Here is a 16122-nt window from a genome sequence, read left to right on the forward strand (position 1 = left end):
TGTTATTGGATCTCTAATGTCCCCCAAAGCCCCAGCTAAGGGGAAAAGGGGCAAAGATGGAGTGTTTCTCCTGCCTGACACAGTTGCTTCCTTTGAGAACCCACCACAGCCACAGGTTTGAGAGGTGGATCCATACAAACCTCAAGAAGTTCAACCAAGCCAAGAGCAAGGTCCTGCACCCGGGTCATGGCAATCCCGAGCACAAATACAGATTAGGTGGAGAATGGATTGAGAGCAGCCCTGAGGAGAAGGAATTGGAGGTGCTGGTGGATGAGAAGTTCAACATGAGCTGGCAATGTGCGCTCGCAGCCCAGAAAGCCAACTACATCCTGGGCTGCATCAAAAGAAGCGTGGCCAGCAGGTCAAGCGAGGGCATTCTACCTCTCTACTCCGGTCTCATGAGACCCCACCTGGAGTATTGTGTCCAGCTTTGGAGTCCTCAGCACAGGAAGAACATGTAAGTGTTGGAACGGGTCCAGAGGATGGCCACAAAGATGATGAGTGGGCTGGAGCTCTTCTCCTATGAGGACAGGCTGAGAAAGTTGGGGCTGCTCAGCCTGCAGAAGAGAAGACTCTGGGGAGACCTTGTAGCAGCCTTCCATTACCTAAAGGGGGCCTACAGGAGAGATGGGGAGGGACTCTTTATCAGTGAGTGTAGTGACAGAACGAGGGGTAACGGTTTTAAACCAAAAGTGGATAGATTTAGATCAGATATTAGGGAGAAATTCTTTACTGTGAGGGTGGTGAGACACTGAACAAGCTGCCCAGGGAAGCTGTGGATGCCCCGTCCCTGGAAGTGTTCAAGGCCAGGCTGGATGGTGTTTTGAGCAGCCTGGTCTAGTGGGAGGTGTCCCTGCCCATGGCAGGGGGGTTGGAACTAGGTGATCTTCAAGGTCCCTTCCAACTCGAACCATTCTATGATTCTATGATTACCAGCTTTGCCAAGGCAAGGCCACAAGAACAGCCTGAGAGCAAGACACTGAGATCATGGAGGGGAAAATCTTGCCCCAGGGCCCTGGGAGACCCTGCCCAAGTGGCTGGGGGGATGTGCACCCCCCCCACTGCCGGGGGAAGGCAGCCTGCACACCTGTGAACTGGAGGCTCTCAGCAGCACAAAGGGTAAAGCATCCAAAGCTTTCTGCAACAGCCCACATACAGCAAATTAGGTCTGAGCATCACCATTGTCTGATGAGGCTGTAGTATGAAAATCCTTTTCTGAGCTGTGAGTCATGAAACAATTTTGTTGGTGCAGCCATTCATCAGCCTCAGCTCTCTAAAATTAGATACTTGGGATCCAAATCAGCAGAACATTTTTCACATGTGCACAGAATTCAGGCAAAGCTTTAAATGCAAAATTTATTTAATCTTTTCCTTGTCTTTAGTACCATCATATTTTACTCAGCTTTTAAAAGTCTTAGAACATCTTGGAAAACAATGGAAAAGTTCAGAAAAAAGAATCATTATTTTGAGAGCATTCAGTATCCAGACACTTTCAAACTTCTTTTAACAAAGAGCTTCCATAGTTGATATCATCTTACTTTAAACTTGTTTGACTTTTAGTATCCTGTTCACCATTAATATCATCATTCAATGTTACATTTTAATCTATGTGCTCTTCTGGTGTTTTGAAGTAATTAAACAGCAGTATAATATTTACTCTGGAAAGTCCAAGATGTCCTCTTAACATCTTTGTAAACAAAGGTAAACAGCTCTATTTTTTATCTGGCTCCAGAGTAATCCTCAATAAAAAGAAAATAAAAAAAATCCCAAAACCAAGCAAAAAACCCCACAAACTGAAGTACTCTCTCAATTTCATTTATTTGCATTTCATGCACATAAATGCTTCATTCTCAGCAACTAGCACGTCCACTTGAAATATAGCTTCCTTGCTCTCCGTTCATCCAAATTACCACTTTTACATGTGAGCTGTTCAGAATCTTTAGAGATTCTTGGTTTTGGCAGTCTTTGGACAAAAAACAAATTAAGAATATACAAGCAAGATAGATGCATATGCTAAGAAATGCAGATTAAAACAAGACAATTGCATTTACACCAGTGTATAGCAATATTTCAGATTGTCATTTTTGATGATATTTATATCTACAGTGATCTCGGCACATGACTCATAGTTAACACACTGTGTCTTGATGCCAGCTAGCTTTTTATGCAGGTTTGAAGGTGACTTTTTAGCTTTCCCAAGTGCACAGCTACCTATAAAAATGTCTATGAATTTTTTTTTATATTTATGATAAATTTGACTGCATTTTCAGAAAAGAGAGCTCATTTTTATTGCTGTTGGGTGAGCTAATTTTAAACATGGTCCTACTGCCTTCTAATAAAACTTTGCCTTCTTTTGCTACTTCTCCTTTCTGAGATTCTTTTTGGATTTTCAGGCACTTTTTCCACATTAATTTTGCAATTGAAAGAGGACGCATAAAAAGAAAAAGGTATTTTAAATGTTTTTGTATTTACTATCTGTAGAAAACAGTCAACAAATTTGTAAATACATATATAAAAATCTATAGCTTTTTCTTCTGAATGCAGCAATTAGAAAAAAAAAACAGTATGAGTGAAAAACTATTTTTCCTAAGGCTTATGAATGGTTACAAACATGAAAGCACGCACAAAGCAGGAAAAAGAAATGCCTGTAACGCTACCTAGACCACAGATTCAGTAAGGATTTAGTCACAAAGATTGACAAACTATTTGAGTTGTCACTGCCAATGGATATCAAAAATCTGTTTAAAGTAGCAGGACTGAGATTTTTTCCAACTGTGCCTTCAGAGCTTTCCCTTGCTTTCTGCCTTCAAATTCACACTGCATTTTCAAAGGGATGGTTGAACAAAGCCCTGTTTCTGCATTGTAAGGCAGAACAGCAATGTCCTGTGGTACAGTACAGGTTTACTGTAAGGCATTATAAGATAACAGGGAACTCCTAATGAGCTTCATTTATCACTTTGAAGTGACAAATTCACCTACACTACAGGGAGAGAAAATATTACACTCTTGCTATAATATTAAAAAAAAAAAAGAAAACTCAATGGGTCTTGAACTCTTGCCTCTAGCAGTAAGAAGAATCAATTACATGTTCTATAGCGCCTACAGTTTAAATGCAGAACCACAAGAAATACTCAGTTTAACTCCAGATGAGTTGGTATTTCTACACAGCACAACGTAGAGCCAGTGGCTAGCACTCCTGGATATATCACGTAGGAACCAGCTTTGGGGTTTTTTTCTGCCAAAAACTGCATAGTACTTTAGAGATATATCCTTAAACTTCTTCACATTTGGTGAGTTTGCTACAAGACTGACAAATCGATAGCTACTTCACATTACCCCCAAAAGGCCAGAGTCCATACCAGGGCTGACATTGTTCATTATCAGCAACATGGATCACACAAAGTACACCTTCAGAAAACGTGTAGATGATGTCAAATTAGGGATGACATAAGAAAAGGCAGAGCTTAGTCCAAAAGGACCTCTATAAATTTGAGGATTAAACCAGTAGAAAGTTCTGACATTTGACAAGGTGTGTGAAATCCTATGCCCAAGGGTGCAATAAGCCCCAGAGTGGGCACAGGCTGTGGGGAATACGGTGGGTGCCTAGTGAGAGATGAACAAACACTGCACCCTCTCCACAATTTTTGCAAGCGGGTTACCTTGGATAAAACTGAGAAAAATTACTATCCCTCTTTTCTTGGTACTGCTGAAGCTGCACCTGGAGTACTGTGTCTTGGTTTGGGTCCCAACATGCAGAGGGGTGTGGAGAAGCTAGAGAAGATCCAGCCAAAGCCTCCCAGGAGGACACAGGCCCTTGACCTACAAGGAGAGGTTGGGGGAACTGAACTTGTTTAGTTTGACCAAGACAGGGTAAAGAGGTGATCTCCTAACAGAGCCACAACTCTGAACAGGAGTTATAAAGAGAATAGAGCCAAACTCTCTTGCCAGACAACAAGGAGTGACAGGTACAAGCTGCTGCTTGGAAGGTTTTACTGGATTTAGGGACACTTTTTTCCTAGGGGAATAGTTCACCATTTGAACAGGTAACACAGATAGGTCATGTATGCCCATCCTTGGAGGTCTTCAAGACTCATCTAAGAAAGCCCTGACAGTCCTGTTCTTATGCCAGCAAAAGTTTTGCTTTGAGCAGAAAGCTTGCCCAGGTGGCCACAAGACCTCTTTTCCAATTAACTTATCTATGATTCTATGGTCCTGTATTAACATGATTATGGAGCCACCTCGTTTGAATTCCAAGTAGGTCCGGTAGCACCACCCATTACTTAGATTCCCCCATGTTACCATGGTTCATGCTTCCCAATTATTTTGCCCATTAAGAACTAAGCATTGCCACTGTAGATTTCATCTTGGATCTGAACTTTTTGTTTCAAAATTTTCACCTAAAAGAGTTGTCTTTTTCAAAATGGAAAAGTCATTCCTTTTCCCAAGTAAATTAAGAAATGCTGACAATAATTTTTTGAAACTATCCGTGTTTCAGAGCACAGATACGAAAATGATAGCAGGATGCATAATTTAAGAGGATTTTTTTTTTTAATATACCCAAATTGAGCCAGATTGTTAACTTCTCCCCAACACAGATGCCAGTCACAAAAGAGACTGAGTAAGCTAAAACTTCAGATGATATTATCTGCAACAGAACAAGTACCATCTCAAACCTGTAGAAACCTAACAAGCACATGCATCTCTGTGACTGCTGTGGACAAGGCCGTTCAGGATAAAGAGCCATTTTAGCTCTGTATACAGGCTGTGTCTATATTAGCAAATAAGGCCCAGTCTTGGGGCTGATCCTTCTCTCACAATCATGGATGTGTTTTTTGACCCCTATCAGTTAACACTCCCCTATATAATGCTGGGAGTCTGAGCACCATTTCCAATACCCAGTGTGAGATAGATTACTCCAAACCTGACTCCTGAGTTGAAGATCTTAGCATGAAATCCACAAAGAAATTAATCGTTTTGATTGAGACCTGAATTTAAATGGTGTGCAGTAAGTATGGCATGGGTCCATACACTGAACAAGACAAGAAAATGTTGAAGAGCATAGGATGCTGTTCACAAATCAGCTGTGCTGGTTCCTGTGGAAAAGAAGATAATATATGAGCATATAGCTAAGGAAGCAAAGCATAAACACAAGAGACCAAAGTGTCACGATCTTCAAACTGGCATCCCTATTTGAATTTGCAGTCTTAATTAAGGTTTTTAATGTAGCAAACCTATTCATTTTTCTTATTCTCGCCTGGTTTCCTTCTGCCTCTCTGCTGCAGAACTTTGGGATGAAAGGACATAAAATTCACAAAAGAAAAGCCCTAGAAGCAGGAAATTAGCTTCCAAGGGTTAGACTCTATCCAGCACTATGAAGTTTTCATAATGGCTGAAACAAGGAGAAGAGTCGGAGTGCGCTTTCACATTGCAGTCCTGTCCCGGACTGAGTTGGTTCCACTTAATTTTTCTATTTCCTGATTGAGCTGTGCCTTCCCTTACTCCCACATTTGTATATGAATCAGGGTGTCATGCTTTGCGGATGCTGAAATCCACCTCAAGTTCACAGCTCCCTTCTGTCCCTACCTCCTTACCAGCCTCTCTAGCTTTGACAAAATCAACACTGCACTACATAGTTCCCTGTTAAATTGAAAAGCAAAGGTATAAATTTAATGTTTAAAAATCTTTGCAGCCACTGGAAATTCTGCTCTTGGTCTCAGTGAGACTGAAATATCCTACTAAATAAGTAAGACAGGTTGGCCTGTTGATTCTAATAATCCATTTCATAATTAATCCATCATAGTTTTCTAAAATACAGTTCAAGTTGTCACAGAATCTCCAGTTCGCTGCATCACATGGGCACTGCAAACAGAGCGTCTTACATTGACTGTGTAAAGGTGTTTCTAACATTTGTTTATTAAGCCAACATAGTTATCATTGATATCTACCAAGCATTTCCTTGGCAGAAATTAAGTCTAGATTGCCATGAGACACATAAAACAGGTTTATGTCATGAACCATCCCTGGCCCTCTCTGCACACATTTAATCAGCAGAGAGACACAGATTTAGGCTGGCCTGGCTTACAGCCACGTAACACTGAAGTAGGGCCCGGTATTGGAAACCAAACTTTCTAACCGAAGTCAGCTTGAGTGAGAAATCATTAGTTTGTGACTCCTGGCAGACTAATTGGTGTGTATGGAGCTCCATAATAATTTGTCTATATTGATCCTCTCTATGCTGTGTGAATTTCTAATCTAATATCTTGGGAATCTCCGTATTGTGCTGTATTTATCTGTGTAGATGTGCTTGCTGTTTGCTGCAGAGCTTTTGCAGTGGTGATTGTTCTGCATAGTTGCAGGCAACAATATTGGGGGGCAAGAATAAAGAGGGGCTCTAGGGATGATGCTTCTATCATCAGCCAGCTCTATCAACATTTCCAGGCAGCAGTACATATGAGTACTTCAACTGCTTGTCTCAGTTATATGAGTTGTTTTCATTGAGTAGTAAATCTACAGTATCAGTGTGAAGTTTTGTAATACGTATAAGAAACCTCTTCACATGATTACCTTATTAATACTTTATTGCATGCAATTGTCATTGATTTGAACAACATCCTGGGGTGGATGCATGGAAGACATTTTTAAATATTTACGTAAATGATTATATCTGCTTAATGAACAGTAGTCAGGAAAAGTAATCACCACCATCATTTTATACCATTCTCCTTAGCACAGCATAGAGACAACTGTTCCTTCATCAAAGGAGAAATACTGAGTTTAAGAAGCTTAAGATACAGGCACTTAAGACAGAAACAAAGCTGATAGTTAGGAGTGCTGTTGTGAAAGGGTCTGTAAGGAACTGTGAAAGCTTTAGAGACGTGCTAAAAAATAGAAAGAATGAGGAGGCTTTCAACTACTCCCAGTGATTTCTAACACATGCCACGTACAGACTGCACTGAACAATGAGACAGACAGTGATTTAGAGGCCAGATGTTTTTATGAATGAGCTTGATCATGTCACAGCAGTTGAAAATGCTGAAGATAAAAAAGAGAGGAGAAGAAGGAGGAGTACCTGGGAGAGACAGAGGGGAGGGAGGATGTTATAATAGAGATTTATATTGTCACAAGTTGCAGCAATTTTGTAATAAAAAGCAGAAACAGAGTCTGACCCTAAATGAAAGGTACATCAAGTGGGAAAGGAAGCAAAGTGATTCATGCAAGAAAAATTGCTAGCATTGTTGGAAGTAAGTTGAGGAAGTCATGTTAATCTATAGAGCATTTTTACTTAATTTTCAAAGGAAAATCTACCTACCACTGTAATAATTTATCCAGCTTTGTAGCATCCCAGAGTCATACAATCATTCAAGCTGGAAGGGAACTCACAATGCCTCTACTGCACCCTCCTGCTCAAAACAGGGTCTACACCAAGTGCAGACCAGGTTTCTGGGGGCTTTGCCTGGGCAGGTCTGTAAAACCTGCAAGGACAGGAGTTATGAAATCTCTCTGGGCAACCTATTCCGATTTTTCATACTGACTTTTTTTTCCTCCCACCAGGCACCTTGGTAGAGAGCCTGGCTCCACCTTCCCAGTAACTTCCATGCAGGTGTTACAAGGCCGCTGTCAAGTTCCCCCAAGGCCATCTCTGCTCCAGGCTGCACAAGCCCAGCTGTCTCAGCCTCTCCTCTCAGGGCAAGTCCCCCAGCCCCCTGAGCACGTTGGTTACCTCCACTGAACTCACTCCAGTTTATCCTGGAGTTTCTCCTGATGAGAGTATACCAGAAGCTGTGTAAAAAAGCACTGGGTAAAGGAGAACAATCCCTTCCCTGTTTGGACAGCCCAGGATGCTGTTGGCTGTCGCTGGTGCCAGGGCTCACTGCTGGCTCAGGCTCAGCTCACTGTCCACAAACTCCATGAGGGTTTATTCTGCCTCCTCCTCCTGTTCACTAATAAAGGTATCATACAGAGTACGTCCCAGGACAGTGTCCTGAGGTGCTTCAGGCAGAGCACATTACATTGACCACTCCTGCATGGGCTCGACAACTCAGCCAGTTTCTCACCCAGCTGGTAGTCTCCCAATCTAGACCGTGATATGTGTTTTAGGGCTTGAGTTGCAGACATGAGAATCGATGTTTAATGCATCTGGCAGAGAGCATCTGACGAGCAAGAAGCAGTGCTCCTCTTGCTGAGAACAGTTTGTGGTAAGCATAAAGACACAACTGGGAGCTGTAAGGTTTGAGGTAAATGTGAGTAAACTAAGCTTCTTCACTGGTCCTAATGATTTCATGGAAGTTTTGATTGCCTGCAGAAGGCCATAAATTGGCCCAAACCAAAGCACCTTAATCTTTTTAAGTAACTATCAGAAGCTGTCAATCACTGCAGTCCCTACGTGGGGCTTCTTAGTCATAAAATGGTAAATGGACAAATATACATGTTTTTTTGTAACTGGTTTCAGTATTTTTCATGTTAACATTGAAATGCAAATGAATGCAAATGTTATTGCAAGTTCTGTTATATTTGAAAACTAAGTGAATATACCATGGATGGCATTGCACGTCATGGGTGCCACTCTAACTGAACAGGCTGTTAGGGGAGATGTTACAGTATGCAATCGAGATGCTCTGTTGCTGAGCTCTGACTGAAAATATGACTGCATCTGTCAAGCGGAGCTGAGAGAAAGCCCCTGAAGCCAATGCAGACATTTTCTTCCTTCAAAGCTTTCCCAGTATAGCTGAAATTTCACTACATCACTCTAAATGAAAGAACAGGGGAAAAAAAAGTCTCTGGTCTCATAGACTCAAAGTCTTAGACCCCTACTTCATAATTGGCTTCACTTGATATTAGAAGAACCTTTAAGATGTCTGAATCAAAGCCTATATTACACTGCTTATCTGTAGAGTTTATGGGAGCAGAAACATCCTAAAGACAGAAATAGTTTAATGTATCTCAGATATACCTCTACTGATATTACTATAGGGACACCAGCCATTGTAGGCTGGCTAGGAGTTTGGTACCTGTAATATTTTGCATTCCTCCTTTTTTATCATTTAGATGTGCTTGTCTAAGTGTAAAAGCGTGAAATATAGCAAAATTTTTCCATTTTCCCATTTCTCTCAACTTCAATCTTTGAAAATACAAAATGAGGAAAACGTGCTTGCTTTTCCCCTTTCTCTTGTATATAAAGTTAACATTCACCAAAACTGAGTCACCCAGTATACAAGTCACTAAGACAGTCCAAGGACATAAAGTGCTTCAGAAAGTAAGCAGAGCATCTCAGACCCTTGTCAAGTTGTAAGAATTTATAGTATAATTTTGAGTTAGTGTATCTAGTGGTTTCCCAAATAATTTTCAGGATCACAGCTTAGATATGTGGTGTTTTATATAAACTGTAAACATGTATTTGAAAGAAACTTATTCCAATACGGCTCCATCCTAAGGACTTTGGCATGCAGGAAGTGCAACGGTGCATTTTGGTGAAAAGATTGTGAAAATGTAAAATCTGTCTGTAGAAAAAATATGTTTTAAAAATCAAACTTTAAATTGTGTTAGTGAATTAAGGGACATAAATATGAATTGCTTTAGACAATTTTTATTCTAAATATATAAGCCTCTGAATACTCTGTCTTCGCTCTTAATTTGAAAACCTCTGCAGCGCTGGCTGATTCATTCAGTCTTTCTCAGCTCTTCAAAGTTACAGGAATAATTGTTGAGGACTTGTACCTACTCCTTCTAATCCATTAAAAATAAAAATAATGTATGAGTCCATGAATCTTTGTCCTTGAGAAGATAGGATTTTCATATTTAGTGTTGAATCCTGCTTGTATCCAACCTCATTAGTCACACTTTTGGAAACACTTGTATTTTGTTTCATATTCTGAGTCTAGGAGCCCTATTAGACCAAGTACTACTGATTTAAATATAATTCAGATAAAAATACACATCATATAAATACACATTAAGAAGAAAAACCCACAATAAGATATAAATAACAGTGAAATTAATGAATGGAAACTCAAATTGGGAAAATTCAACATAATTTAACTTTTGCATCAAAATTCTAATGTAGCGCTATTCTGGACAGATATATTTAGGCTAACTGCATATCATCCAGTTTAATTACAACACTCATACTTCTATTATGGCTAAAAATATAGAGAAAAGATCCATGTTATACTATGAAGTTGATAAGGTATCTTATCAGAGGTAGGAACTATTTGAATTAACTAGCCTTTATCTGTGCTATTAATTCTTGTCTTAATTAATGATCTGCTAAAAATACTACATAGTTCTTTTATGGTAATGATGCTAATTTGCATTCAAGTGTTCTTCTGTAGTAGAAGTTATTCATTGCTTTTTCCAGCATTTGTAGGAAAGCATACAAATTGAAACATTGTGACTTTGTCTGAACATATGGGAGAAATGACATAGCTGCATTCCTCAGGACTACATTTGGTGTGCTGGAAATTACATTATACTTGATTTATTAGTTGCATTAAATAGGTGGCCATTAAAAGGTCAGATCCCCAAATGCAGTACTTTGGCACTGAGGAAAGTGCAGCTAGGTTGACCTACCTGAACTGTGGATCCGGCCCATGGTTCAGAAGACAGAATACTCCAGGGACCTCCATTGATTCAAGGTCACAAGTGGAACGCAAATTCACTTTCAAAAGACAAAATCATTTAGAAGAGGAATGGCTGAGTATAAGGGGGGAGTAAGAAATTTAAACAATGAGGCAGATGTGAACAAGCATTTGCAACTTAATAATGCAGACGTGTACTGAATGTGATTTTAAAAGCATCAAGAACCCAAAATACAGTGTTCAAAACTATCATCTAAGTGTCTATCCATTGAGCTATTTCCTTATTTAAATTTTGTCATTGAGATAAACTATATATAATTGAACCAGTTGCTTACATTAACATATAGAATCTTTAGAAGGGTGTTGGCGTGGTCAAGCTACTATAAACATGTGCTAGGGAAAAAAATTAAAGTAAAGCTAAAGCAGACGACACCAAGTTGGGTGAGAGTGTTGATCTGCTTGAGGATAGGATGGGTCTAGAGAGGGATCTGGACAGGCTGGCTCGATGGGCGGAGGCCAGTGGTACGAGGTTGAACAAGGCCAAGTGCCGGGTCCTGCACTTGGGTCACAACAACCCCATGCAGCGCTACAGGCTTGGGGCAGAGTGGCTGGAGAGCTGCCCAGTGGAAAAGGACCTGGGGGTGTTGGTTGACAGCCGGCTGAATATGAGCCAACAGTGTGCCCAGGTGGCCAAGAAGGCCAACAGCATCCTGGCTTGTATCAGAAATAGGATGGCTACCAGGACTAGAGAAGTGATTGTCCCCCTCAGTTTTGGGCCCCTCACTACAGGAAAAACAGAAAGAAATTGAGGTGCTGGAGCAGGTCCAGAGAAGGGCGAGAAAGCTGGTGAGGGGTCTAGAGCACAAGTCTCACGAGGAGTGGCTGAGGAAACTGGGGTTGTTTAGCCTGGAGAAAAGGAGGCTGAGGGGAGACCTTATCTGAAAGGAGGTTGGTCTCTTCTCCCAAGTAACAAGCAATAGGACAAGAGGAAATGGCCTCAAGTTGTGCCAGGGGAGGTTTAGATTGGATATTAGGAAAAATTTCTTTACAAGAGGGTTGTCAAGCATTGGAAGAGGCTGCCCAGGGAAGTGGTTGAGGCACCATCCCTGGAGGTATTTAAAAGACATGTAGACGTGGTGCTTAGGGACATGGTTTAGTGGTAACTTGGCAGCACTAGGTTATGGTTGGACTCAATGATCTTAAAGGTCTTTTCCAACCTAAAGAATTCTATGTTTTTATGACTATAAAGCAGACATATTCACTGGTAAAATAATGCTACCACATCAGTGACACAACTGGGAAAAAGAATTTCTTTGAAACTGATGGGAGTTTTCTTTCCTTTTCAGTGGGTGCTCAAAGAAATGCCTTTTTGTTGTGGGTTTTTTTTTAAAATATGTTATTATTCTTGACATGTATTAGTTATTGTACATAGATCTAAGACAATTAACAGAAATCTGATTGTAAATTCAGAAAAGACAAATCAATTATTTCTTAGAAATAGCTTCTGACTAGCTTATGTTTACCATGACGTTTTTTTAATTGACAAAAGCACTTCATCAATGATAAACGGTTTTGTCAAATAACTTCAAGGAGATATCAGAACTGACAATTTCTGCAACCAGATTTGCATCTTAATGAACTTTCTGAAGATGCAGCCCACTGCCATTCCAGTGTTTTACTGGAAGTGGCATATTTTATATTTGCTGATTAGCTCCGCCCTGTAAAACACTGCAGGGAAGAAGGGGACTGGGGGAGACAGCAGCTAGGCTCAGAAACCAAAAAGCTGAGGGCAGAAAACACAGCTGACTTCTCAAGCTTTTAAATTAGAAGCTTGCTAAAAGTGCCTGGCAGATGCCTCCAGAGTTTGTTCCTCTTCTTGGTACCCAGCTCACCTGTCCCTTGGCAGACAGGGTGCTCCAGGGACAGCTGGCTGTCCAGGCACCTAAGACAAGACCTAATCCTGCCCTCTTCAGTGAAAGTGCTCACAGGTTGACCAAAGCTCAGCACTCCAATCTCTCCTTTCAATCCTGCATCTTTTGCGGACCAGACTCCACTGTGTTGCCCAGCCATCGGACTGATCTTGGCAGTAATCTCACTGCTTATTAGTCATATTGCGGAACTCCTACTTAGACCATTTGGTTTTAGGCCATCCTGTCACTGGTTTTAACCTCTTTTGTCCACATGTGAAAGACTAGAGCCAGAGGAATCACAGAATCATAGGGTTGGAAGGGACCTCTGGAGATCATCTATTCCAACCCCCCTGCCACAGCAGGGTCACCTAGAGCAGGTTGCACAGGAGTGCATCCAGGTGGGTTTTGAACGTCTCCAGAGACAGAGACTCCACCACCTCTCTGGGCAGCCTGTGCCAGTGCTCTGCCACCCTCAAAGGAAAGAGGTTCCTCCTCATGTTTAGGTGGAACTTCCTATGCTCAAGTTTGTGCCCATTACCTCTTGTCCTGTCCCCGGGCACCACTGAAAAGAGCCTGGCCCCATCCTCCTGACACCCACCCTTTAAGTATTTATAAGTGTTGATAAGGTCCCCCCTCAGTCGTCTTTTTTTCAGACTGAAGAGACCCAAATCCCTCAGCCTTTCCTCATAAGAGAGGTGTTCCAGTCCCCTAATCACCTTGGTAGCCCTTTGCTGCACCTGCACCCTCTCCAGCAGTTCCCTGTCCTTCTTGAACCAGGGAGCCCAGAACTGGACACAGTACTCCAGGTGCGGCCTCACCAAGGCAGAGTAGAGGGGGAGGATGACCTCCCTTGACCTGCTGGCCACACTCTTCTTGGTGCACCCCAGGATGCCATTGGCCTTCTTGGCCACAAGGGCACATTGCTGGCTCATGGTCATCCTGTTGTCCACCAGGACTCCCAGGTCTCTCTCAGCTGAGCTGCTCTGCAACAGGTCAGCCCCCAACCTGTACTGGTGCATGGGGTTATTCCTCCCCAGGTGCAGCACCCTACACTTGCCCTTATTGAATTTCATAAGATTCCTCTCTGCCCAAATCTCCAACCTGTCCAGGTCTCTCTGTACGGCAGCACAGCCTTCCAGTGTGTCAGCCACCCTCCCAGCTTTGTGTCATCAGCGAACTTGCTGAGGGTGCACTCTATCCCCTCGTCCAGGTCATTGATGAATATATTGAAGAGGACTGGACCCAGTACTGACCCCTGGGGAACACCACTCGTCACTGACCTCCAACTAGACTCCGTGCCCCTAGTCATGACCCTCTGAGCTCTGTCTTTGAACCAGTTATCTATCCACCTTACTGGCCATACATCTAACCCACACTTCCTAATCTTCCCTATGAGAATGCTGTGGGAGACTGTGTCGAATGCCTTGCTGAAGTCAAGGCATATGCATGAGCGTCTTTCTCAAAGCAGTGCACAGAAGTACAGTTAGACTTTGCTTCTGGTTCCCTGTGTCCATGAAGACTAAATGCATCAGGATCAGAGATGCAGATACTCTCCTGAACTGCCCCTGCTCTACTTCTCCCAGCATCACCCAGAATATTAAGGGTACGATTTTTCCCTGAGCAAGTAATTTAAGAACTGTCACTGATAATTCATAGAAATATAGGGAAAAAAATACCTGGGCAACAGGTATAAGATGATGATAGATGACTCATGGTATTTTACCAGAGTATTCATTCTAATGTGAAGCTGTTTATACAGTGTTTTCTCTTTCTCTGCATCTCTTCCCTCATCTCCCTTTTTTGCATATTGCTTCCTTGGTTTAGGAAACAGGCTGCGTTGCACAGCAGGACTAGTGATGCCTCTGTGGCTAGACGGGATGGAGTAGAATATACAATAATGTGGAAGGGCTTGTAAAATGAGCTGCAGGCTAGTCTAGGAGGCCCAAGAGATAGCTGCTGCTTCCAACCAAATGATTAGCAGATATTGCACTACAAGCACTACAGTACCGCAAAGGCTTCTTTTTTTTCGTAGAAGCCTGAGGAGGAGGAGAAGGTAAGTAAGAGTGGGCTTCCCAACTAAAACCAAAAGGATTAGTCAAAGGTGTACAAGAAAATTACTCAAAGGAGTTCTTGGCCTGATAACTTCAGAAATCTTGCAACACTGGAGATTATTTGCATTTTAAAACTTAGCATGAAATGAAAAGTCAGAATGGGTTTTGTGGTGTGGTTGAAGACGCACCCTCTGTGCACTTCTTGCTGGTCAGACCAGCAAGGTCCTCGCCCCATGCACTCTGCAAAGACCTTCTTAAGCACTGGTCTTTCATCAGGCAGACACTGCCAAGCACAGGTCCGGAAAGTGGAGCTGCAGGCTCCATTTGACAGCAGGCCACCCAAAGCTTCAGTGTGCAACAGGGAGCTGGAGTTCCCTTCACTGCTATAATATCAGTTACCTTGTAAGAAAGAAAAGCTATTTTCTTACACAGTGACATGGGGAAAAGATATCTGGATTCAGGCACATATATCTGGATGAGAGCAGACCTTTCTGAATTTTTCTCAGTCCTAGTATTCCACTGAAGTAAACACATTACATTTTGCAACAAAGGACCATACAAGATTCACATAAAACTCATGTTATCATTTGCTTGTATCGGTGTGTCCTGACACCGAATAAAATCCAGAATAAGAACCCAAAGAGTACTCTGGCTATTCCATGTTCAGTTACGCTGTGGTTTGGGCTGGGTTGGACAATGACAAGACAACAGATGCTCTCCCCCACCTCTCACTCCAGGGAGAGGAAGAGAGATAGAGTTATGAGTTTAGAAAAAACTAAACTATTTTAATGAAAAATTAATAATAAAATAGAAAAGAAATAATGAAATAGATAGAATATAAATAAATATACACAAAACTGGATCAAGTTCCTAGGAAGATGTCACTGTCAGGCACTGGGAAAGTTCCAGACTGGACTCGGTGACAAATGGGAACTGGAACACACTGACCAGGATCAAAAGGCAGATGAGCTGACAGGGTCCTCCTCAGACATCAGCCATTGAAGAAAGAGAGCCACTGAAGAAGCAGTCCATTGAAGAAGAGATGAAGACAAAGAGCCAACAGAGAAGAGCTGAAGAGCCCTTGGAAAAGAACCCCCTAGCAAAGAGCCAACCTGACCCCTTTGTTCCCTCAGCTCTTATACTGAGCATGGCGGATGGGATGGCACACCCGATTGGTCAGTTTGGGTCACCTGACCTTACACAGGGTGAACACTGAACACAGGTGTTCAGCTGACCCTGGTTGCCACGGCAACATGTGTGGGCCAGGGCCTCTCACAGGACAGGAAGGTGGCTCTGCTCCACCCCAAACCAGGGCAAGTTACTTTGATTTCATTTCTGCAGCATTGAGCATTGTCACCGTCTTTTGCCCAGGCAAATTAATTTATTTATTGCTTAATTTCCATTGCTACCTTTACCCTATAATTGTTGCGTTTGGTGGACTTGATCCTACAGTGGTGTATGTTGATGCAGCTCCACCAATTTTCAAGAAAAGTAGTTTTTCATATCCATGTGATAAATATTTGTGTACAAGGCAGAAGTGTGGGGCTTAGCACTTTCAGCAGAAATGCTAAGCAGTGGATTGGCATA

This window comes from Larus michahellis, chromosome 3 (assembly GCF_964199755.1).
Source record: "Larus michahellis chromosome 3, bLarMic1.1, whole genome shotgun sequence".
Lineage (NCBI taxonomy): Eukaryota > Metazoa > Chordata > Aves > Charadriiformes > Laridae > Larus > Larus michahellis.